This window comes from Cryptomeria japonica, chromosome 1, assembly GCF_030272615.1.
Source record: "Cryptomeria japonica chromosome 1, Sugi_1.0, whole genome shotgun sequence".
NCBI lineage: Eukaryota > Viridiplantae > Streptophyta > Pinopsida > Cupressales > Cupressaceae > Cryptomeria > Cryptomeria japonica.
This window is the reverse complement of record NC_081405.1, coordinates 258,602,073-258,625,944: the sequence shown is the minus strand read 5'-3', so window position 1 is coordinate 258,625,944 and position 23,872 is coordinate 258,602,073.

Genomic DNA, 23,872 nt, shown 5'->3' with positions numbered 1-23,872 from the left:
AGAAACATCATAGAACTGAAAATATAAAAAATATCTTTATTTTCATTCATTACTTTTTTTTATGGAGCTTCCAAAAGAAATCTTTCATAGATTTTGTTAAAATAATAATTCTATTACTATGTTCATATTTATTTGTATAAAAAGATAATTTTGATATAATTTTAGTTTATTTTAAATAATTAAATTATAGAAACATCATGGAATTGAGAATAATGTAAAGGAAACAAATAGATATTTTTTGATACTATATTGATTTTTAATATGGAAAAATACTTTTGACATAATCACAATTTTATTTAAATAATTAAATTTTAGAAACATGATGGAATTGAGAATTGGATAATAGATTTTCAATTAAAATAATTTCATTTAATTTTTTTGGAAAAATCAATGGTAAATTTTATTTAATTTTTTAGCATTAGAGGGCTGAAGCCAATAGTATTAAATATTATATAAATAGAAAATACAAAGATAAAGTTTAATATTTCAGAAGGGACCTTCCCAGAGATACAACATATACAAAATTACCCAGATATAACTTAGGGTAGAAACCAAAATATATAGCTAAATACAGAGTCATAAACTAAACCTTAAAATTAAAACTAACAGGATTGGTAACAATTTTTTCAAAAAAGATTTCCAAGCCCATCCATGAAGAGCATTTGCCAAACTAGATAATCAATGAGTAGGAGAGGGAGGTCCTAGGATGAGCGAAGTATCTAGTATCCACCCATTGGATAATTATTGGAACCTTCTTACCTGTCCATCCTATTTTTTTTGGAATCGAGAAGCATTCAATCACTTCTTGTAGTTTTGGACCTCCATAAGCTGAGACCTCTTTGAGTTATACATCCTAATATGCCAATCTTTGTGCAAGAGCAAATTTCAATAAGCCATGAAAACTATATTTTCATTATCCAATTTTCTTTAGTTATTTTGGTAAACTTGAATGGGGCCCATAGGAAAGTAGCATTCTTCTTTATTATAAATTTCCTTTCTTTGAAGCATCTTTCATCTTCAAAGTATAAAATGGGAAACCTAGGAGGATGTTTTCCATTTTTGATAGTTACACCATAATCCAGAGGTAGTAGTATTGCCAATTTCTTGTCAATTTTGCACATGACGTTGCTCAAATCCCCTAGTGAATCAACCTTGAAAAATTTCCTATAAAGAGTCTTTGTTTTGTCCTTAGGCAACCCAAAATGAAGGAGGCTAGCAATGAAAACCACTGGAATCTCCATGTTAACCCTGTACTTGTGAATAGTTTTGATAAATTCTTCACCCAATATTTGTTGAACCACTCTAGAAATAACGAAATGAGATTCATTTAACACCTCCTTCATTATTTTTTCTTTAATTGCACCTAAAAATACCATCTTCCTTCTTGATGAGAGGAGTCTGATAGGAGTATCCATTGTCTCTTCTAATCCAACACCTGCAAACACAAATTTTCCATAGACAAGTCCCAAAGATGGAATCCTTACGCTGCAAAGAGATGTCAAAAAGTAAGGAGAAAGAAAATTTTGGAAGCATAAAGAATGATGTTTGTGGAATCTTGTTGAAGACTCAAAAGGCACTTTGACTTTAGCAAATATCTAAAAATGATTACTCCCATAGGAAACTTGTCATACATGTCTTGTCTGTTGGTTCCCAAATCAATAGATTTTAAATCCTAGAGAAATAGCCATTGACTCATAAACAGATCTAGGATTGGGTTTGGCCAACGAACAAGTTTCAACACTAAGGCTGCAATATTTTTCTCTTTAGGCTCTACAAGACCTAGGTGGGTATCCCTATAGAAATGTTATACAACATTTTGGCTTTATATAAACAAACTTTGCATTGGATAGCAGATGCTTTCAATGAAAATATACCAAGGAAATTATAATGAGCTACAAATTCTGGCTTGAACCTTAGCTTGTATCACTTTGCTTGCATTAAAATATGGCTCTAATATATTCTGCTTCTAATGTAGAAAAACTAAAAAATAAAATATAAAAGGTGAAATAAGAATGTGAAAGCGATCCTAAAACTTAGAAAAGTATGACTAGTGCCTGTTCGGGGGGAATATAGAGTCAAACAATAGGCCTAAAGATAAACAATATCATGGTATCAACATTAAGATCAAATACTAAATATTCAAGACTTTCTTAAAATGATCAGATTGAGAATGTGTCCACAACTTTCTCACAATACCTCTTACACAAATACAGTAGTATTCAAGACAAAATTTAATTCATTTTACTTGAAATGAAACCTACCAAGCAATACACATTCTCCAATAGAGAAGACAAGTTGAACATGTCATTAACATAACAATTCATACAACACAATACAAGAGATACGAGCAAGAAAAATGAATGTTCTCTTTTTTGATTTTCAGAATAAAATTGATACATTCATGATAAATTGCTATGCTCACTAAACCTGCAAAAGACTAACTATCATAATATTGCTTCAAAGATTTCCTAGTACATGCTAAGCCAAATTTTGGAATCCTTCTTCTTGGCCTTGAATTCCCTTTTATAAAAAAAAGGAGAAAAACAAGCCTTAGGCCAAGAAAACACATGTCAAAAGTACAATGCATTACAAATCCCCCTAAAGCTCTTTTTCCTTGTTACCCTTTGTGCACTCTTCTCTACTACATTAAATGTGGGGGGCTTGAGAGGGCATCATCTTAGAAGCTTCAAATTGCAGGTCTACAAAAATTGCCTCTTCACTGGTACTCTATCATCTACTCCTATCAAGATCTATATTACATCTTGGCATTTGGCAACAGGTAACCTGGAGAATGGTCTTTGGTGATTGAGTACTTCCACCAATCCTCCTCAAAACTAGCAACCTACATAAAAATTACAGTAACAAAAAAGAAGGATTATGACTAATTCTCTTCCTCGAGCTACTCTTCTTCCAAGGAGCAGTACATTCTATGCAAGGCTTCTATCTTGTCCAATGGCCAAGAAAAACCCCTCAATCCCTGCAACTTATTTATTGCTTCCCTTGTTTTGTGGGCTGACAAAGTTGCAGCCTCCAAAGTAAATCTATGGTAGATGAAATCCACCTCCATGATTTTATCAATGATATTATAATATGACTCACTTTGGGTGGGATCAGTAGCCAAGGAGGTCAAAACTGCATTTATGGCATCTTGGAAGCCTTGCTTCCACTCTTCTAAGCCTTTGATTTGTCCTTCACCTCTCAAAATTGTGGGGATATCCTACTTTTTCAATCCCTGGAAAGAATCAATCATTTTAACCAATGCCTTCTTCTCATCTTTCAACATTAGGTAATTCTTTAATCAATAAATTGTAATTCTTCCAAGTTACTGCTACAATTTGGGGTGGAGAGGCTACATTTTTTACCACTAGTATGACCTCTTTTAAGTCCTGACCTTTTGGCATCTTGGTGGTCCTAATAGGCTGAAAGAATGAATGAATTCCATCCAGTTGACTAAGGAGCTATGAAGTCAAAGAATATGAGGTGCGCACCTCGCTCAATTTTTCAATAATTTTGCGTAACACCTGTAAAATTGAAGCCTTCCTAATTTCAAAATAATTGTTTTCAGCCTCATCTTTGACCCTGTGTAATTCTTCATTCATATTTTCTAATTCTTCAGGCCTAATTCCCCCTGAAGAATCTATTGTCACCTTCTTTATTTTCTCCTTTAATGCAATGCTTTCAATGAATAACTTATTATAATTTACACTTAGAGTCACATACATATCCTTCAACCTTATATATTTTTGCTCAAGATCCTCTACTACAAGTTGAGAAAATTGGACAACATGTGAGGTGATAGCTACAACCTTAGATGGAGTAGTGTCTTCAAGTGTCCTCACCATTGCATCCACTATTTTTTGTTATTCACCCTGCAAAACTATAGGTTTCTGGGCATTTGGGGATTTTGACCATAGATAAAAAGCCTTTAGGCCTATGCTTACCCTTGACCCATGCTCTCTGAACTCTTTTGCAAAATTGGGGTCCTTTTGCCACATGATTTGATCTAACAAAAAGATTTTCTCAAAATCCTAGCTGAGAACAAGAAGCATGCCACTATTTTGAATCATCTCCCTGCCATCTTAAGAGGTGCATCTGAAACTATTCCTATAAAAAATTCTAATCTCTTCATCAGATAAATCCTTTAACTTTTCCCTAAGCTAAAAGGATTTGAACTCGAGAGAGTTCACAAAATTGTCATTTGCTATGAAGTTATTTGAAGCAATGATTCTTTCATCATCTATTTCCTCTATAGGGTTTGTACTCGGGATGATGGATCTGCCTAAATCATTTAGGACATCAGCATCCTCATCTTCATGGAATGTTTCCCAAGGGGGAGAGGGTGGTGGCATGTTTGTATCAAAATCATCTTGGATATCTACAAAGTCAGACATTTTTTTTTTCCCTTTTCAATCTTTTGGACTTGTTCAAAAACTTGCTTAGAGGTTCCAAGAGACATTTCTTCAACTATTACTATATGCCCCTTCACCTTGTACATTGTAGGGGCTAGGTCAATAAGGCCTTTCTTCAAATTTAGCTCCTTTATCCCTAGCATCCCTTCTCTCCATTTCCATCTTTATTATGTCATCTGCCTTTCGCATCATGAAAGACATGCTATAAAAATCATTCTAAAATTCTCTGTAAAAACCTTCAAAAATGGGATCCTCCTACCTCCTTTGCCTCTCAAGATTCTTCATGAACTCCCATTTCTTCTTTTTCTAATCTACCTCACTAGGGCAAGCATTTCTAATTAGATCTTCTCTTTCATCAAAATAATGAAAATAACCCTTTTCCTTTAGCTTATGTATCTTAAGGTCATTTATACATCCTTCAGGGTCAAAATGCCTGGCTTGGGCAACCTTTAATATGTAGTTCTTTACCAAAAAGTCTTGTACCTTCTCCAAGGTATCACAACCTATAGTGAATTCTCCAAAAACAATCACCCTAGGGAGAATCCTCCCCTTCTTATCTATTTTAATTTGCTCCCTTTCTATCCACATTATTTTCCATTTTAATTCAAAGAATGCTAACCTTGGAGAGACAAAAAGTGGCAAAACATGGGGTGCCTATTCACACCCATAAACTTTGATGATGGTGCAGTTGCCATACAAAATTAAATCTCCAAAACTATGGATGAATTCCCCCTCTGGATATATCATCCCTTCAGCCCTACAACTCCTTATCCTCAAATTTTTAATGACATTTAACCCCAAGCCTTAACAATACTTTCATGACAAAATGATCAAAGAAAACACAATAATTACCATACCTAGACCCCTTATCCCACACTTGAGTCCACCTTTGTAATGGTTAGGGAAGACCTGGGTGTGGGTCATTTATCCTTATATTCAATTTTGGACCCCAGTAAACCTTGTTCTGATAAAGAATCAGATGACACAATAAAGAATAACGTCTGAATTCCAGATTCTCATCTTTATTCCTTGCTCCCATTAACCCCTCATGTAGCTTATCATGAATACTAGCTGCAAAATCTTATAGCTCATTTATTGAGAGGTGCTAGATATTGATGGAAACAATCATGAAATCTATGGGAATTTGAGTAAGCCCACAATCCACCCCAAGAACCTGTCCTAATGCATAGTAGGTTTTGACAAAGTAGGGATCAAAGCATTCCAATATGAAAGACTCCTTTTTAGATGACAAGACATAATTCTGTGAATTCTTAAATAGTTTCTTCATAAAATGAGGAACAAGGTCCTTTCTATGTGTATGAAATTTGGAATTTGTATCTGAAACACAAACACTCAATAAATCATTGCATGCATGGTTAGTTGATCAAAATCAATAAATGTAAAAACCATAACAAATCGACCTATTGCCTTCAAAAAGATGCAAGTATAGATTTTCTCTCAGATTTATCTAAGCAATACCAGTGACTGGACTACACCAAGACGAAGTTTTTAATCTACATGAATGTGGGATTAAGCTATTTGAAATATAGATGCAAGAAATAATTATCAAGTTATATGATTCTATCAAGCTAACATGATTAAGCTAATATGATTAAGCTAATATGTAATAAGCTAAGATGCAATATTATCAATGACTCTAGAGAAAAAACATGTTGGCCATTTGGTGGAATTGATTATGTGTTGAATTGATTTTTTGTCATTGATGCCAACACTAACTATTTGGATGCTTTATCAACACCCTTCTGGTCCTAGTAGGTTGAGTGGTTTCTAGTTGATTTGGATCTAGCATGATCTGGTATAGTTTGGTTATGGAATTGGCTTGTTCATGATACTCATGCTCATTTTTGGTAAGTTGGTTTTGGTTTGGTGATCAGATGGTATCCTATTTTCTTGTAAGCTTGGCTTCTAGTTCTGGTGAGGATTTCATCGACAAATCTTTTGATGAAGATCTTTGATGAATTGCATAAGTGGTGTTGGTGCAGCTTCTGGTGGAGTTTCAAGATGCTGATGGTGATCATGTTCAAGATTTGGTGGATGGAGATAATTGTTGTAGTGTGTGGACCTATAATGGGTCCTGGTTGATCTAGGTTATGGACTGACTTTTATGTAATGTGTGGATTGGACCTCTCGATGTATTTCTGAGATGTCTTATGTGTTGGTTATTATTTGTTTGGTCTGAGGCCAACATGGTTTGTAATTATATAATTAGTTTATTGTTTGGTGTCTGACCTAATTGTTTATGGTTGAGGGTTTGTATATATATTTAAGATCTCATTGTAGATCATGATAGGTATAAGGTCAAGGAATAGATATGGATATGTAATATATAAATAATGTAATATGATTCAAACAGAGGATTTGGTCAATCGTTAGAGATCGAATTGGGTTTATGTAAGAGGATTTAGTCCTCTGGTATTGAGCTTAACTGGAACTATACTCAAGCATAGGAGAAGCTATCTTTTGCAGTTCAACACTTCTCCAGATTGTAGTCTGGATTTATATGTAGTCAATGAGGCTCCTTTTGTGATGAGCAGTGTGCTCTAAGCTATTGGCCTTCCTGCAAGTGCATGCCCCTCAATTGTAATTCACATACTTACTACAGAAGTATTATCTGACTATGGATAGGCTTCCCATCGTGGTTTTTCTCTTTACCGAGTTTTCCACGTATAAATCTTGGTGTCATGTGGATGGTATTTATTTTGTGATTATTGTTTATGCGTAATTAGTTTAACTACTATTCTGGTATTAATGTTTTGGGTTCTGGTATTAAATTTTTAATTGCTAATGGTTTTGGTAATCTGTGGCAACTGATTCACCCCCCGTCTTAGTTGTCTTTCGGTTATTTGAATTGTCTAAAAATTGGTATCAAAGCTTTGGTCCTCTTTGCAAAAATCTTAACCACTTGAGGAAGATCCTATGGTGGCTAACAATTCAAGTTCATCTAGTTCATCTAGAGCTATCTTTCAGAGAGATATTCCTAGGCTTGATGAAACAAATTACACAGTATGGAAGATTTAGATGGAGACTCATCTGAGATGTCTTGGCAAGGAGATTTGGGAGATCACATAGAATAGTGTCACACCTTATAATTTGACATATGGAAATCCTCCTCTAGAAAACCTAGATAAGGAGCTTGAGAATGATTGTAGAATAAGAGAAGCCCTCTTGTGTGCATTTTCTGATCAACAAATTATAGGATTAATTGACAAATCATCTCGAGAGGATATATGGGATAAGTTGGAGACTCTTAATGAAGGTGACCCTATAGTGAAGATTGCTAAACTTGATGGTTACCAGGTGAGATATGAAAATATAAAGAGGGAAGAAGATGAAAGGATTACTGCATTCATGGAAAGGGTAAATGAGATTGTTATGGGAATTCATTACTGTGGTGGAACTTTGAGCGAAGATAAAATTGTTTCTAAAGTTCTGAGAGCCCTACCACCAACTTACAAAATGAAGGCTACTACTATTAATGAGTTGAGAATAATGGTTACTATATCTATCAACAAAGATACTTTGGCTGGGAAACTATCTTCTTTCGAGCTAGAAGAATTTGGACCTTCTGGAGCTATGAAGACTGAACCTTCTTTTCATGCATCTACATCTACAAATAGTAAGAAATATTGGAAAGCTTTATATGCAAAGGAATTGGAAGATATGAAGAGAGAAGATGAGGAGTTTGAGCAACTTGAAGCACTATTTGCTAGAAGAGTACCTAAAGGACCGGTAGGAAGTAAGTATGAAGGAAAAACACCTTTTAAATTTTTTGCATGTAATAAGATTGGTCATTTTACATCTAGATGTCTTGAAAGGAATTCAAGATTTGAAGAAAGAGTTGGAATATCTTTTAAGCCTAACCTTGGATATCAAAACAAATATAAGTACAAGAAAAACAAAGATAAATCATGCTACATAGCGGATGAGGAAGGCATTACCGATTCTGATGATGAACTGATAGAAGACTCTGCTAGTGGTTCTGGCAATGGGAAGGAATGGGTATTCCTAGATATCAAGGAAGATAATTCGGCATTGGAAGAGAATGTACTTAAAGAGAAGGAACTTGCTGCTAAAATTGAAGACAAGGATGAATGGGTAATTGATAGTGGTTATTCACATCATATGACTGGAGATAAAGGGAAGTTTCTATCTTTGCAAGAATTTGATGGCGGTCTAGTTAGATTTAGAGATGACAAAGCATGTATGATCAAAGGAAAAGGAACTATATCATTGGATGGTAAGAACAATACTGATAATGTTTATTATGTTGAAGGTTTAAGGCATAATCTTTTGAGTGTAGGAAAATTAGTGGATAAGGGATTTCAATTACAGTTCAAGGATGGAAAATGCAAAATCATTAACATATATGGTTTGGAGATTTCAATCAGTACATAGACAAAAGGTAACATATTTCATTTAATTTTTGGTGAGAAGACATGTTTGACTACACAAATTGATGAGAGTCATCTTTGGCATAAAAGGTTGTCATGTGAATTTTGATTGCATTGTAAAGATCAGTTCAACTAAGGTAGTTAGGGATATACCTAAGATTATGAAGCCCTATAATCCAGTATGTAAAGAATTTCAAATGGGTAAACAGGTCAAAACCTCTTTTAGGAGTATACAAGATAAATCTAATGATGTTCTTAATCTTATTCATACTGATTTGTGTGACCCTACTAGAGTTAAAAGTTTTCAAGGTGATAGGTATTTCATGCTAATCAATAATGATTATTCTAGAATGTTGTGGGTTACTTTTCTAAAGGAAAAATATGAGGCTTTTGAAAAGTTTAATATCTTTAAGGCTAAAGTGGAAATAGAGACAAGATTGAAGATGAAATGTTTGAGATCAGATCATAGTGGAGAATTCACATCCAGCAAGTTTAATAACTTTTGTGAGAAACATGGTATAAGAAGATAATTTTCTGCTCCTCGGACACCTCAGCAAAATGGAGTTGTGGAAAGGAAGAAGAGAACTATCTTGGATGCTGCTAGAACAATGATGATGGAAGAGAGTCTACCTCATATCTACTAGAGAGAAGCAGTGAGCACAACAGTTTATACATTCAATAGAGTACATATCAAAGGAGAAACCAATAAGACACCTTATGAATTATGGCTTGGCAATACACCTACAGTTAAGTATTTCAAAATCTTTGGCAGTAAATGTTATATCAGGAGAAATGATATGATTAGCAAATTTGATCTTAGATGTGATGAAGGCATATTTATTGGTTGTTCTAATAAAAGAAAAGCATATAGATGTTATAACAAGAGATTGCAGAGAATTGTGGAGAGTGCTAATGTCAAAGTAGATGAGCTGAACATAAGTCAAATTAGAGTTTAGGAGAAGGAACCATTGGTGGAAATGATTATATCTGAACCGGTAGCACCTTTACCAGAATAGAGTGTTGAACCAGTTACTCTTGTAGTATCAGAGAATTCTACAGTAACTAAAGAATAGAGAAGAGGAACAGAGAGTTAGAGGAATCCTAGGTATGTGAGATTGAATCATTCAAAAGATCAGATCATTGGGGATAAGAGAAATAGAGTAATGACAAGAACAAGACTGGAAACTGAGGTATGTTTAATTTCACAAGTTGAACCAATATCAGTAATTGAGGCATGTAAAGATGAATATTGGTTGAAAGATATGGAAGAAGAATTAGATCAGATTGAGAAAAATAACACATGGACTTTGGTTCCCCGACCTAAAAATAAAAATGTTATTGGAACTAAATGGGTTTTTAGAAATAAATTGAATGAGGATGGTCAAGTTATAAGGAATAAGGCTAGATTGGTTTGTAAAAGATATTCTCAGAAGGAAGGAATTGATTATGGAGAGACTTTTGTGCCTGTAGCTAGGATTGAAGCTATAAGATTATTTCTTGCCTATGTTGCTTATAAAAACTAGAAGGTTTATCAGATGGATGTTAAATGTGCATTTTTGAATGGGGACCTTAATGAGGAAGTTTATATTGAGCAACCTGATGGTTTTTCACTATCAAATGATACAAACATGGTTTGTAGGTTAAGGAAAACTTTATATGGATTGAAACAAGCACCTCGAGCTTGGTATGCAAGGTTGGATAAATATCTTTTGATGCTTGGTTTTACTAAGGGTAGTGCTGACAATAATTTATATTATAAGATCACTAATGATGATATATTGATTATTGAAGTATTTGTTGATGACATTATTTTTGGAGGTGAAGATAAGTTATGCATAGAATTTTCTAAGAATATGGAGAAAGAATTTGAGATGTTTATGATTGGTGAGATGAAATTTTTCTTAGGTTTATAGATTACTCAGACCGATTAAGGTATTTTCATCTATCAAAATAAGTATGCTAAGGAATTGTTGAAGAAATTTGGTATATGAGATTCTAAACTGGTAAGTACTCCTATGGTTACAAGTGAGAAATTGACAAGTAAACATGTTTCTGTACCGGTAAATCCTCCAAGATACAAATCTATGATTGGAGGTCTACTTTATTTGACTCAGACTAGGCCTGACATAATGAATGTTGTTTGTATTGTTTCAAGATTTCAGAGTGATCCTAGAGAAAAACATGAGATTGCGGTGAAAAGGATTTTTAGATACTTGCAAGGTACATCAGAATATGGTTTGTGTTACCCTAAGGATGATAACTTTACTTTATGTGAATATATAGATGTTGATTGGGATGGAGATGTTGATGACTGAAAAAGTACTTTCGGTGGAGCTTTCTTTCTTGGAAAGAAATTTGTTTCATGGATCAGAAAGAAATAGTCATGTACTTCTTTATCTACTGCTGAAGTTGAGTATGTTGCTACTGCTAAAGTTGAGTATGTTGCTGCTACTACTAATTGTACACAAATTTTATGGATGAAGTGAATGTTGAAGGATATAAAGGTGGATTGTGATGCATCGGTAGTTATTCATTGTGATAACTTTGCTGCCATTGATATATCAAAGATTCCAGTATTTCATTCTAAGACAAAGCACATATCTATTAAGTACAACTTTTTGAAGGAAAAGGTGGAAGCAAATGAAGTTAGACTAGTTTATATGAATACTAAAGAGAAAATTGTAGTTATTTTCACTAAACCTTTGCCCAAGGAATCATTTGAGTACCGGAGAGACAGATTGGGAGTTTCTACCCTTCTGATAGAGACTTGATTGATGCAGTTTGACATCAGTCTGGTATGCATTATTAGAGATACTATTCATTCTAACACTGATGTGGGGATGCCACTTCTCAGGGGGAGTAGTCAGCTTTGTGATTCAGTGGTTTATGTTTTTGCTTTAATATTTTTGTCAGATCTGTGGCATTGATGTCAAAGGGGGAGTGATATTGATGTGAAAAAGAAAAAGAAAAGGGGAGAGATATATGTATAATTAAGAGATTTACATATATATTATTCACAGGGGGAGTTTGGTCTTTATTTCAGAGCTATATGTGGGAGATTGTTGGTTGTCTTCCATTGGGGGAGACTTGTTTGGCATTTCTTAGCACTTTTTTTCACATCTAGTGTTGCCATCAATGCCAAAGGGGAAGATTGTTGGCCATTTAGTGGAATTGATTATGTCTTGCATTGATGTTTTATCATTGATGCCAACATTAGCCATTTGGATGCTTTACCGACACCCTTCTGGTCCCAGTGGGTTGAGTGGTTTCTGGTTGATTTGGATCTGACATGATCTGATAGGCTTTGGTATAGTTTGGTTATGGAATTGGCTTTTTCATGATACTCATGCTCATATTCGATAAGTTGGTTTTGGTCTAGTGATCGGATGCTATCCCATTTGCTGGGAAGCTTGGCTTTTGGTTCTGGCGAGGGTTTCACTGGTAGAGCTTTTGATGAAGATCTTTGATGAATTGCATAAGTGGTGTTGGTGCAGCTTCTGGTGGAGTTTTAGGATGCTGATGGTGATCATGTTCGAGACTTGGTGGATGGAGATCATTGCTATAGCGTGTGGACCTATACTGGGTCCTGGTTGATCTAGGTTATGGACCGAGTTTTATGTAATGTGTGGATTGGACCTCTTGATGTGTTTCCGAGATGTCTTATGTGTTGGATATTATTTGTTCGATCTAAGGCCGACATGGTTTGTAATTATATAATTAGTTTGTTGTATGGTGGCTGACCTAACTGTTTATGGTCGAGGGTTTGTATATATAGATGTAAAATCTCATTGTAAATTATGATAGGTATAATGTCAAGGAATGGATATGGATATGTAATGTGTGAATAATGTAATATCATTCATGTAGAGGATTTGGTCGATCATTGGATATCGAATTAGGTTTATGTAAGAGGATTTAGTCCTCTAGTGTTGAGATTAATCGGAACTGTACTCAGGCATAGGAGATGCTATCTTTTGCAGTTCAACACTTCTCCAGATTGTAGTCTGGATTTATATGTAGTCAGTGAGGCTCTTTTTGTGATGAGCAGTGTGCTCTAGGTTGTTGGCCTTCCTACAAGTGCAGGCCCCTCAATTGTAATTCACATACTTATTGTAGAAGTATTATTTGACTGTGGGTAGGCTTCCCATTGTGGTTTTTCCCTTTATCAAGTTTTCCACGTATAAATATTAGTGTCATGTAGATGGTATTTATTTTGTAATTATTGTTTATACTTAATTAGTTTAACTGCTATTCTGGTATTAATGTTTTGGGTTCCGGTATTAAAGTTTTAATTGCTAATGGTTCCAATAACCTGTGACAACTGATTCACCCCCCCTCTCAGTTGTCTTCCAATTATTTGAACTATCTAACAAAACCAATATGACAACAATAAAATCTCTAGAATCCTAGATTGAGAGATGAGAGCTCGAGTTTATAGAAAATCCAGAGAGAGACCAACGATCGAGATAGATTGATGAGCGGTCAAGATTCTCCAAGAAGAAGCACAATCCAACTAAATTGAGATGACTGGGTGCTTTTATCAATCTCAGAGGAGATAAGATTGAGTTGATCTTGAGATAAAATCAATAAGGCTTGATTTAATGCATTTGGATTGTAAGTCTGAGTTTGCATTGGAGATAAAATCAATTAAAAAGAATTGATTTAATGCATGTTTCCTTTATTTGCTCAAGATTTGTTTGATTTAAAAAATAATCAGAAAAAGTTGTTTTAATGCAACTGAATTGCTTTAAGTTAAAATCAGAGAAAACTGATTTATTGCATATTCAATTTTGAGATTTAATTGATTTAATTGCTTTTCCGAGATTTCTCAAGTTATCTCAATTTAGATTTTTAAAATATCTCAAGTTGATTTCTTTTCTCAAATTAATTCCTTTTTAAAAATTAATTTCCTTTTTTGGAAATTAATTCTTTTTTGATGATTTAATGGCAAATTGATTTATCAATAAAAAATGCTAGGATATTTAATTAACTAAATAGGATAATTGATTAAAGAGATTTGATGATTTATTTGATTGAAGTGATTAATTTTCCATGTGAGATTGATGATTTAGGAATTAATTAATTAGGTGCTCAAGATTGATTTAATTGCCTTTGGTTAGGACCTTGGTGATGTAGTCGAGATTAGGGGCCCATGGTTTAGATGACCATTTTTAGGGTATTACATTTGCCCCTCTTTGAATTGATGTGTGAGTAGCACATTGATTCAAAGAACAGTTGATGTCAAAGAGATACTGGTTTTGAACTTGATGGATCATGAACGGATGAAGAGCAAGATATTTAGCTTGATTTGAAGTGATGAAATTGAACAAATTGATCAAAGTGACACTGATCTTGAACTTGGTTGAACTAGGACCGATATTGAACTTGATGGATCAAGAAGCGGGTACTGATCTAGAACTTGATTGAACTAGAATCAGTTGAGCAAAGAGATAATACCGATTTTGAACTTGATTGAACAAGAATCGATTAGCGAAATAAAATTTCCAACTTGATTTGATGCGATGAAATTGAACACCTATTTGGATTGAGTGTGTGATCACTGTCAAAAAGACTCGTTAAACACTTGATTAGGTTTAAATGAATAACCAGCTTGATGAGGTGCGATGAAACTGGTTACCATTAAGAGACTGATTCAGATGAAGACAATATTAGCTTGATTTGGTACGATGAAATTGATATGCCCCTAGAGATTGATTTGATTTGAAGAACCTCAACTTGACATGATGCAATGAAGTTGAGATGCCCCTAGGAATGTGGTGTTGTTTGATGATATTTGATTGATGTTCAATTAATGTTTGATTGAAAATATTTGCTTCTTGGTTTTTGATGAAGATTTGAAAAAAAATTCTTGACTTTTAATGATGTAATCACTCATAATGATGATGTAATAAGTATGCCCCCTCGAGAGGAAAATCAAAAGATGGCAAGATACCATAGTGATTTTAGGCAATTCAAGTGATAAAAAGATTTAGTGATGATAATTTGAGCACAAAGAATGATTTAAGAATTGATTTGAGATAAATTGAAGGAATTCTAAGTTGATTGGAAAAAGATTTGAGCATAGAGTGATGCAAATATTGACCTAAAGATGAATGTGTTGAGTGGTCAATATTGTGAGAATTTGACTAGAAAAGTGATGGCAGATTTTGATTTCAGTCTCGAAAATGGACTTAGGATGGTCAATTTAGCTAGGGGTACAAATTTTGTGTCAATTAGAGCAAGTTTGAAAATTAGGGTTTCTCCTATATAAGGGGTTGAAGGGGTCATTTTCAATTCATTTTTACCTCTCAAATTTAAAAGTTCAAAAAACCCTCTCTAAAAGAAATATGGCAATTCAGGTGCAAAATCACTGATTCAAGCGTCAGAGACACCACAATTGACCCCAAAACTATGCTCCTACAAAAAGTCATCAATCTGAAGCCTTGTTTGATTCAAATTTTGTTCATTTTGATTGATTCTTTTGTACTTTCCATTGTCATAGTTCTTTCTAAGCCGTTTAGTCATATGGTAGACTAGGGTTTTTCATATAAGAAACTATTGAAAATTATTTACTCATATGGGCGAATTAGATTTTTTGTCTTGTTGTTACTTGTTAATATTATTTTGGGATTGCTTGTAGGCAGCATTTTTGTCAAGTGGCAACGACTTCTTTTGATTTTCAGCCCAGTTTCCCATTCATCAGCATGCATGCTAAGTGGTTTCTTGGTATTGTCCCGAGTTGCTCACTTTTCTCACTTAAAGTTGATAGAATGTAGAGATTCCACGTGGTTCAAGCATTTTTCTCAGCCCCACCATCCATAATGTAAAGGTAGTGACACTTGGTGTCCCCACATTGCACGATCTGGTTCTCTTTTCATGCTCGACTTTGGGTCTCCCCCGAGTCACCATGTGTCTTTCATGGTGGTTTGTGAACCAGAATGCGGTTTGCATTGGGATTTTCTTGTTGGGCAGGTGTAGGGGTCGCCATGATACTATTGGGATAACAACTTCGAAGGCTGTTTCACTGGGTAGTGTCTCGTGGAGTGCCACAATGGGAAGTTTCCTGTCAGAAGCAGTTGCTAGGATGTTGTTGATGTTGCGTACTGTTGGTTAAGAGGCAGGGGCTCTATATATGTTTTCTTTTTCCTGCTTTTAGGAGGTTCAGACTTTAGAGATAGTTTTAGACTTCAGCTCATTGAAGAGGCCTTTATGTTAATTAAATTTGGTGAATGATAGACATGTCAGATTGTGCCTATGGCCTTTGTGATTTTTTTATTTGAAGCTTAATATACTGACTTCTGTGCTATTTTCAAATTCAATAACTTCTATGATATTTGTTGTGAGGCTCCATAGATTAAACAATGTTTTGAGACTTGTTATCTATTGAATGAATGGTGAATGTCATTTTATGTTGAATGAGTTTTGTTGAATTACTTTGTCAAATGGTTATGAGCTTGTAGATTGTTGAATGATCTTTAAAGCTGCATGTATCTAGGTTTTATATGTTGTTAATGCTTTTCCAAATATTCTGGCGTATTGCCTAAGTAGTGTAGATCATTTATTTTAAGTTTTCTTCTTCCCCCTTTCTCCCCCCAATTGTATGAAGAGTCGGCTTCTCAAACCTAGAGTTCATTCAATGAGTTTTGCATAAAAGGTCTCCCATCACTAAATTTCCCTTAAGGCTATTAGCATTTAAGGCAAAATTAAGAGTCAATAGTTCTTTTTCTGGCACACCTAGTGGGACCATAATTTTGAACAAGCCTAAGTAAGTTTATGAGCCGTAGAATTATTACTAGAAGCCAAACAACTTTAAATCCCAGTTTGTTTTTCCCACCTCTGGCAAGCGTCCATTCACCCGTAGCTACTTCTTCCTAGAATCCACCTATTTTCCCTCTGGTTGTTCCTGTAATAATGGCTCAAATTCCTCCCAGAAACTTTGTGACTTGGAATAGCGGGAGCCCTCTCATTCCTCCTATTCCACCTATAGTATGGGGGTTGATTCCCAGTTCCTCGCTAAAAGGTTTCCCTAAATTCACCAAAGAATTTCCCAAGATGTCTGGGGAACACCTTCAAGATGTGGCTGATGTCTTCACTGTCCATAACATTACAGAGAAAAATGTAGCTCTGAGATTGCCCATGGCTTCATTCAAAGGGAAAGCTTTAGATTGGTACAAATCTCTTGGCCCAAACTCTATAGTCGATTGGGACTAGCTGGGTGACCACTTCTTTGATAGATTTTTCGATAAGGCTGATAGGTCATCCCTAATGCAACAATTGATTACCATGAAAAGAGCCCCTCAAGAAGCGATGATGAAATTCAATATGAGATTTAAGAGGACCTGGCAAAGAATACCGTTGTCTTCTCATCCACCTACAGATATGGCATTTGTTTTTTATCTGAAAGCCTTCAATTCAGATATATTCGTGATGATCCAATCTCTTAGAGGCAATACTCTCCCATATGCGTTTGATTTGGTGATTTGAGCATAAAACAGTCTAATCGATGCTGGAAAGCTTGCGCCATGGCCACTCATGCTAATCTTTCTTGAGTTATCAAATCAAGTCCCTGAGCCAGCCATGCCTAGCACATCTACACCACAATCTATGTATGTGTACCCTAGATCCCAACAAGCAAATCTGCCTTCCCCTCATCTTTGGTTGCGAAGGTCAATGATATGAAAAATTTGTTGAGATCTTTCTCAAATGAAATCGTTAATTTGAAAAGGTCCCAAATCCCACCCGCTAGACCTCCTTTTGGTTAGATTCAATGACAATCCCAATGACACTGAGAGGGGGGGGGGTGAATCAATGTCTAACCGGTGGATGGAATATTTAAACTTATTTATAACTTTGCAACCCAAATCAATGTACCAGTAAAAAAGAAATAATGCAGTAAAGCGAAATAACAGAGACAACGTAAATGCACACTATAACACAAAATATTTTGGCGAGGAAATCTGGTGTGGGAAAAACCTCGATGGGATTTGTGACCCAAAATATTTACTCACTGGACAATATGAATATATATTACTTACAACATGAGCCTCCACATGCAGGAAGGCCAACAGCCTAGAGCTCACTGCTCAATAGAAGAGTCTCACTGACTACAAAATGGATAATTAAATCCAATTTAATGTACTGCTCAAAATAGCATCTCTAATGCCTAGTTTAGTACCAGTTTAAGCTTAGTTAGATACCTTAACAAAAATCTTTCATTGTCTTTACATATACGAATAATAATAATCTCATATCCTTCTCTTTATTATACAAAATGATCTATAATCTCTTATACATATATGAGTCTTTACAATACATCATGTTGACTTACAAATAATTAATTATATTTACAATAAAATTCATATAAACAAAAAATTGTCTTACGTCAGTCTGAGAGCTGGTATACTTTATTGTCAGTGTAATTTGGATGCCAGTGAATGTGCTTGCCAGTGTATGACGTCTGTGATGTTGGTGTTTGTGTATAAACCTGTTACCGGTTGGTTGCCATCAATGACAACATCAACCATATTCTCATAGAGTGTATAATTCCAACAATCTACCCCTTTGGCATTGATGGAAACACTCATGAGAAAAATCCAAAACTGTTATCCAAAAATGAAGTCCAAAATCTCCCCTTGAGCAAGCGATCTCATCTGTGCATTATTTTTCTCCATACTACTCCCCGTTTGACATCAATGGCAAAGGATGTCAAAAAGAATCAGAGAATACAAAAATGCTACCTCATAGCCTGTAATCGGTTCTGTACAAGTTGAAAAATGTCTGCTAAAATTAGATTTAGGCTCTACATGAATTTGTTATTGTCAGAAAGAATGGTCTCTATTTGCTAGATCATGCCGGTCAGATAGTGCATCTACTGCTCCAGTGACCATTCCTCTTGAATTGATGCCTTTGATAGCTCAACCCATTGAGTGATCAGACTATCCAATCTTGGATCAAGTTTGATCTTTAGTTCTCGGGCCTTTAACCTTATTCTTTCTTTCTCTTTCTCAAATTTTTCTAACTTTTCCTAAAAAACTGCCATTTCCTGCTCAAAAACTAAGATAAGCCCCGAAGAACCTATAATATTATCTGCAATATCATCTATCTCTTTTTGTGTCTTCTTAATTTCCTCATCAATATCTTCAGTCAGATGGTGAGGCTTGCAAGCTTCTCTATACAACTCCTTATATTCCAAAATTGTTGAGTTAAGTACCAGTAATAGTGAATCCATGTGCTTAGTACAGTCGTTGATGGTTTTCTCAAAGAATTCACCTTTCTCTTTATCTACTCTTTCCTTTACAGTATCCTCATTCACCTTATCTATAGTTGGAATGTTCTTAGCAATAAATTTGGACAATGTGTCCAATTTACCTAATGAATCCTTAATGTGATCTATCTTATAGGTTGGTGCAATCATCTTCAAGATAGGTTATGTGTCATCAATAGCCTTGAATGCTAAGGCATTGCAATCTGTTATCCTATTAATAGAATCCAATAGAACATCTATTATATTAGTGGGTCTGAATTCTCCTGTAGATGTGTTTGGTTTTGCATTAAATTTTCTTTCAACAGATACTTGCCCAATTACCTTCACTATTTCTTCCTTATTTCCATCAATTGCCTCCTCTTTATTTATATTTTCAACTGGTTTCTTTGTTTGTGTAATTACCTATGCTCTTTTGGTTTTTTAGTCTGTATAAGTACCTCTTCAACTATCGATTTCTTTGACTCTGGTTTCTCTATGTTAGTTACCTTATCCTCTGTCGGTTTCTTAGTCTTCGGTTGCTCAGCTTGTGCTGACATCTTAGTGTTATGAGAGTCAAAAGTGTGTGCTGGTGACTTAGAGATCTCACTGATTTTAGCTATTGGTAGTGGGCTAGCGTCCCTCGCAGGGATTCACAACATGGTTTAATAGCCTCCTGTGGATTCTATAAGTCTAGTGGTTGTATCAAGCATTGACAAGTTAATCTTTTAGTGCAATGACAACCCTAGCTTGTAACAAGTGGTATTAGAGCTTGGTCATAGGTTCAAATCATGAAAGATGCAGTGAGTGATGTTGGGAGGGGATTGTTGGTAGTGGGCAAGTGTCCCTCATAGGGATTCACAACATGGTTTAACAGCCTCCTGTGGATTCTATAAGTCTAGTGGTTGTATCGGGCATTGACAAGTCGATCTTTTGGTGCAACGACAACCCTAGCTTGTAACATTAGCATCATCTGCCTTAATCTATGTAGTCTCTTTATCCACAACAATGTTAATATCTCATGTATCTACATTCATGGTGAAAAGAATTTTAGAATCTGGGTTAGTGTCATCATGAGTTACATCTTTAGTTGATTGTTTGTATGTACCAGTGTCTCAGAATTTATTGGTGGAATATCTTGTGTTGGTGGAAGAATGTTATCTGTTACCTTTATAACAGGTATACTACCAATTTTCCTTTTCCTTTTGTCCTTCTGGTATATCTTAGCAAAAGATTTATCCATTTTATGTCTCTCCCTTTCCTCTTTCTTTTCTTTTCTTTTTCCACAAAGAATATGTCCCATTTGTCCGCAGTTTCATCAACAATCTCTTTCACTCTCCCAGCCATCAGGCTAACCTGTCGGTGTCCACTCACAAAGTTTGACCGATTTTCTTCAAAACTTAGCTCATCAATTTCCTCTTTAGAATTTATAGGATGTACTGCCAATAATGCTTCAACCTTTAACTTTTTGTCTAGTTCCATCACTGACATTCTTTTAGCTTCTAACCTTAAATACAAGTCATTCAGCATATCATCTACAACTTCAATCAAAACCTTCTTATAGATGTCTAAATGCAAAATAATACTAGCCTCTATAGTGTCCTTGTCAGAATCTTTGAATGAATGATACAATTTATTTACATTGCAAAGATTTTTATCTTGTGTTATCTCATTTACCAGTTCCTCCAGTGTAAGGGTATCCAATGTCTTCGTTTGTTGTTTCTTCTTTGGTGTTAACTTCTTGTTAGGCTCCCTTACAACCTGCTGCTTTTTCCTTAATGTCCTTGCCTTTTTAGGTGAAGGAGAAGGTACTGATGAGGGTTTTCTCTTCTTCCTCTACTCTTTTGAACTCAGCTGCTTTTCCACTATCTGTATCTAAAGAAGTGACAACCGGTGAAACATGAGCTTCCAGTTTTAGTCCTTCCAATTCACTATCAAATATACCACTCAAGTTGATTACATTTTCCTTTACCTCTTTAGCCATCTTGGATGCATCTCTGATAAACTTTTCTCTTCTTTTTCTTCGCTTCTGCATCCAAACAACACTCTCAATGGTCTCAAAATTACCAAAAATTTCTTCAAATGGTTCTTTAGGTGTATCAAGGAGTGTCTTAGCATATGCTTCAAGAATATTTAGGTCAACTTCATAACCCATTTCTATTATTCAAATAGTTCTAGGAGTAACAACTTCCATCCATGTTTCATCTCGTTTGATTAAAAAGAAGATTTGTTTATCATACTTATCTACTATACTTTGTGGTAACCTTTCTCTAGCTCTCATCTTGGTTTGGAAGTTTTTGAAGTAGTGTGCTATAATGTTGTCACTATTAGAGTCCATACTAGTGATAGGTTCCATGATTTTCTTGCCTACCAGGATGTCATAACCAAAGTCCTTATGACCAATATCGAGTATCTCTTTTGTGAAGTAAAGAATCAAACACATAAGTAATTTGCCAAAACAAAATGTCCCCTTCTTGTCACCCTTAATCTTCTTCAGGTTATCAATCAGTTCATCCTTAAGCCATTCACAGATATCAATCCTAGCATTATTCTTGACCATCTCATATGCACTATGAATACATAAGCTAGAAACAAAGTTTAATACATTTGCATGAGTTACTCTATAGCCAAGTACCATGCTCACATATCTCACATTTGCATCACTAATGTCATTAAACCTAAGAGATCTGTTGTCAGATGTAGCTTCGGTTAAATCCATAACACCCTTGTTAGGTATCTTCTTACTTTTGTCAGGCCTACTACCGGTTGAGGGTAAACCAGTAACTGCCTTGATTGCTTCCTTTGAGATTTTAAAGACCGAATCAAGCCACATAAATTCTCCATGAACTCTACTCAGTACAAGACGAACTACCTCCTTCAGAAATTTAGGTATGTTTAGTATTTCAACAAATCCTAAGTTTCCTTCAATCTTGTGCTCCAGTTTAACCAAACCTTTCTCATTAGTAATAACATCATTGTACATGTTTTTCAAATCATCAGTCCCTAAATTTTCTATGTTGCAGTGAATGCAGATTCTAGGACCTTCAGCAAAAGCGACTCCCTTCAGAATTTTTTCAAAAAGCTCTAATAGAATCATCTTGCTTGGCAATTTCAGGGATGATCTTAAACATGGGTCTAAGATGCTTAATGTTTTCTACCACAGTAGGGTTTTCAATAAACTCAGGTGCAGAAGATGAAGATGCCATTTCAAAAGATAAATACCTCTTGCTTGAAATATTGAATGCTTGAAAAATGCTTTTGCTGCTTCACCTTTGGATCTCAATTTTGTACTCTTTGAATGCTTGAATGCTTGGTGGATTGAAATGAGGGTTTTCTAATTCTTTATAACCCAAAAGTTCTTCAAAAACCACATTTAATGCTTGCCAATTAAGTGAAATCTTAACACATCTGTCGGTAAAGAAGAAATGTGTCTTCTTACCATCAATCGAGGGTAGAATGCATGATTTTCAACTTGCTGCCATACCCCCTAAGGATTATTCCTTAGTTAGATGAAGAATCTCCTACCGATGGAGGGATACTCTATTCTATCAGTGTAGAGACAGATTCATCAACTCTCTGATCTCTTTTCTTAATCCATTGTTTTGAAATTTCTTGCTTTATTTCATTTACCTTTTCTTTTCTCTTCTCATTAGATCCTTTATTATTCATCGGTATAGTCTTGCTTCTACAAAATTTTGCAATATACCCAATCTTGTTGTTAGGATTCCCAAAGATACTGAGAGGGGGGGGGGGTGAATCGGTATCTAACTGGTTAAAAGATTTTCTTGACTTAAAACATGTAAAGCATATCAATACTGTATATCGGTAAATAGAAATTAATGCAATAAACAGAGATAACAACAACCACATGAAAAACACACCATAGCACAATAGTTTAATGAGGAAACCTGGTGTGGGAAAAAACTTGGTGGAATTTGTGACCCACAATATTCGCTTACTGACCAATAAGTGAATATTACTCTTACAATGGGGGCTTGCACAAGCAGGAAGGCCAAGTGCCTAGAGCTCACTGCTCAATTAAAAAATGGGAAGTCTCACTGACTTACAAAATGGATTATGTAAATCCAATGTCTTGTACTCCTTCAAAATAGTATCTACTATGCCAGATCCAGTACCGGTTTTAGCTCTGCTTCATACATAAACCCTTAACCTATAATTCACATAATAGGTCTGCCTTATTTCACCTATCTACTTACAAAATTTTTATAATGATCTCATACATATATGAGTCATTTTACAACTTGCCAAGTCGGCTACAATGATTTTATGATAATTTACAAAATATATTATAAACAAAATTCCTATTAGCCTGGGTACTGGTATACTTCCTTTCACTGTCGGTGGTCTGTGTGCCCGTGTAGAGTCTATCCTTGCTGGTGTTGGTAAATTGTCTTGCCGGTGTCATAGGATTGCAAGGTTGCCATCAATGACAAAAACTTCAATCACCTACAAATCTCATTGGAGTGTGCATTTGCCAACAATCTCCGCCTTTGGCATTGATGGCAACACTCATGAGAAAAATCCAAAAATTGTCATCCAAAAAGAATATGCTAGAATTGTCTTACCAAAAATTGTGTACCAAAAGAGTATGTGCTCCCCCTGAGTTGATGAGCCATTTGCTGATTATTTTTCTCATTACAACTACTCCCCCTTTGGCATCAATGACAAAGGTTGTCAAAGTGTCAATTAAGTGTGGTTTCTAGTTTCATCCTTGTAACAAGTTGGTTACAATCTGAAAAAGGTCTACCAATACCAGATTCAGGCTCTCAGTGAACCATTTGATATCTTTT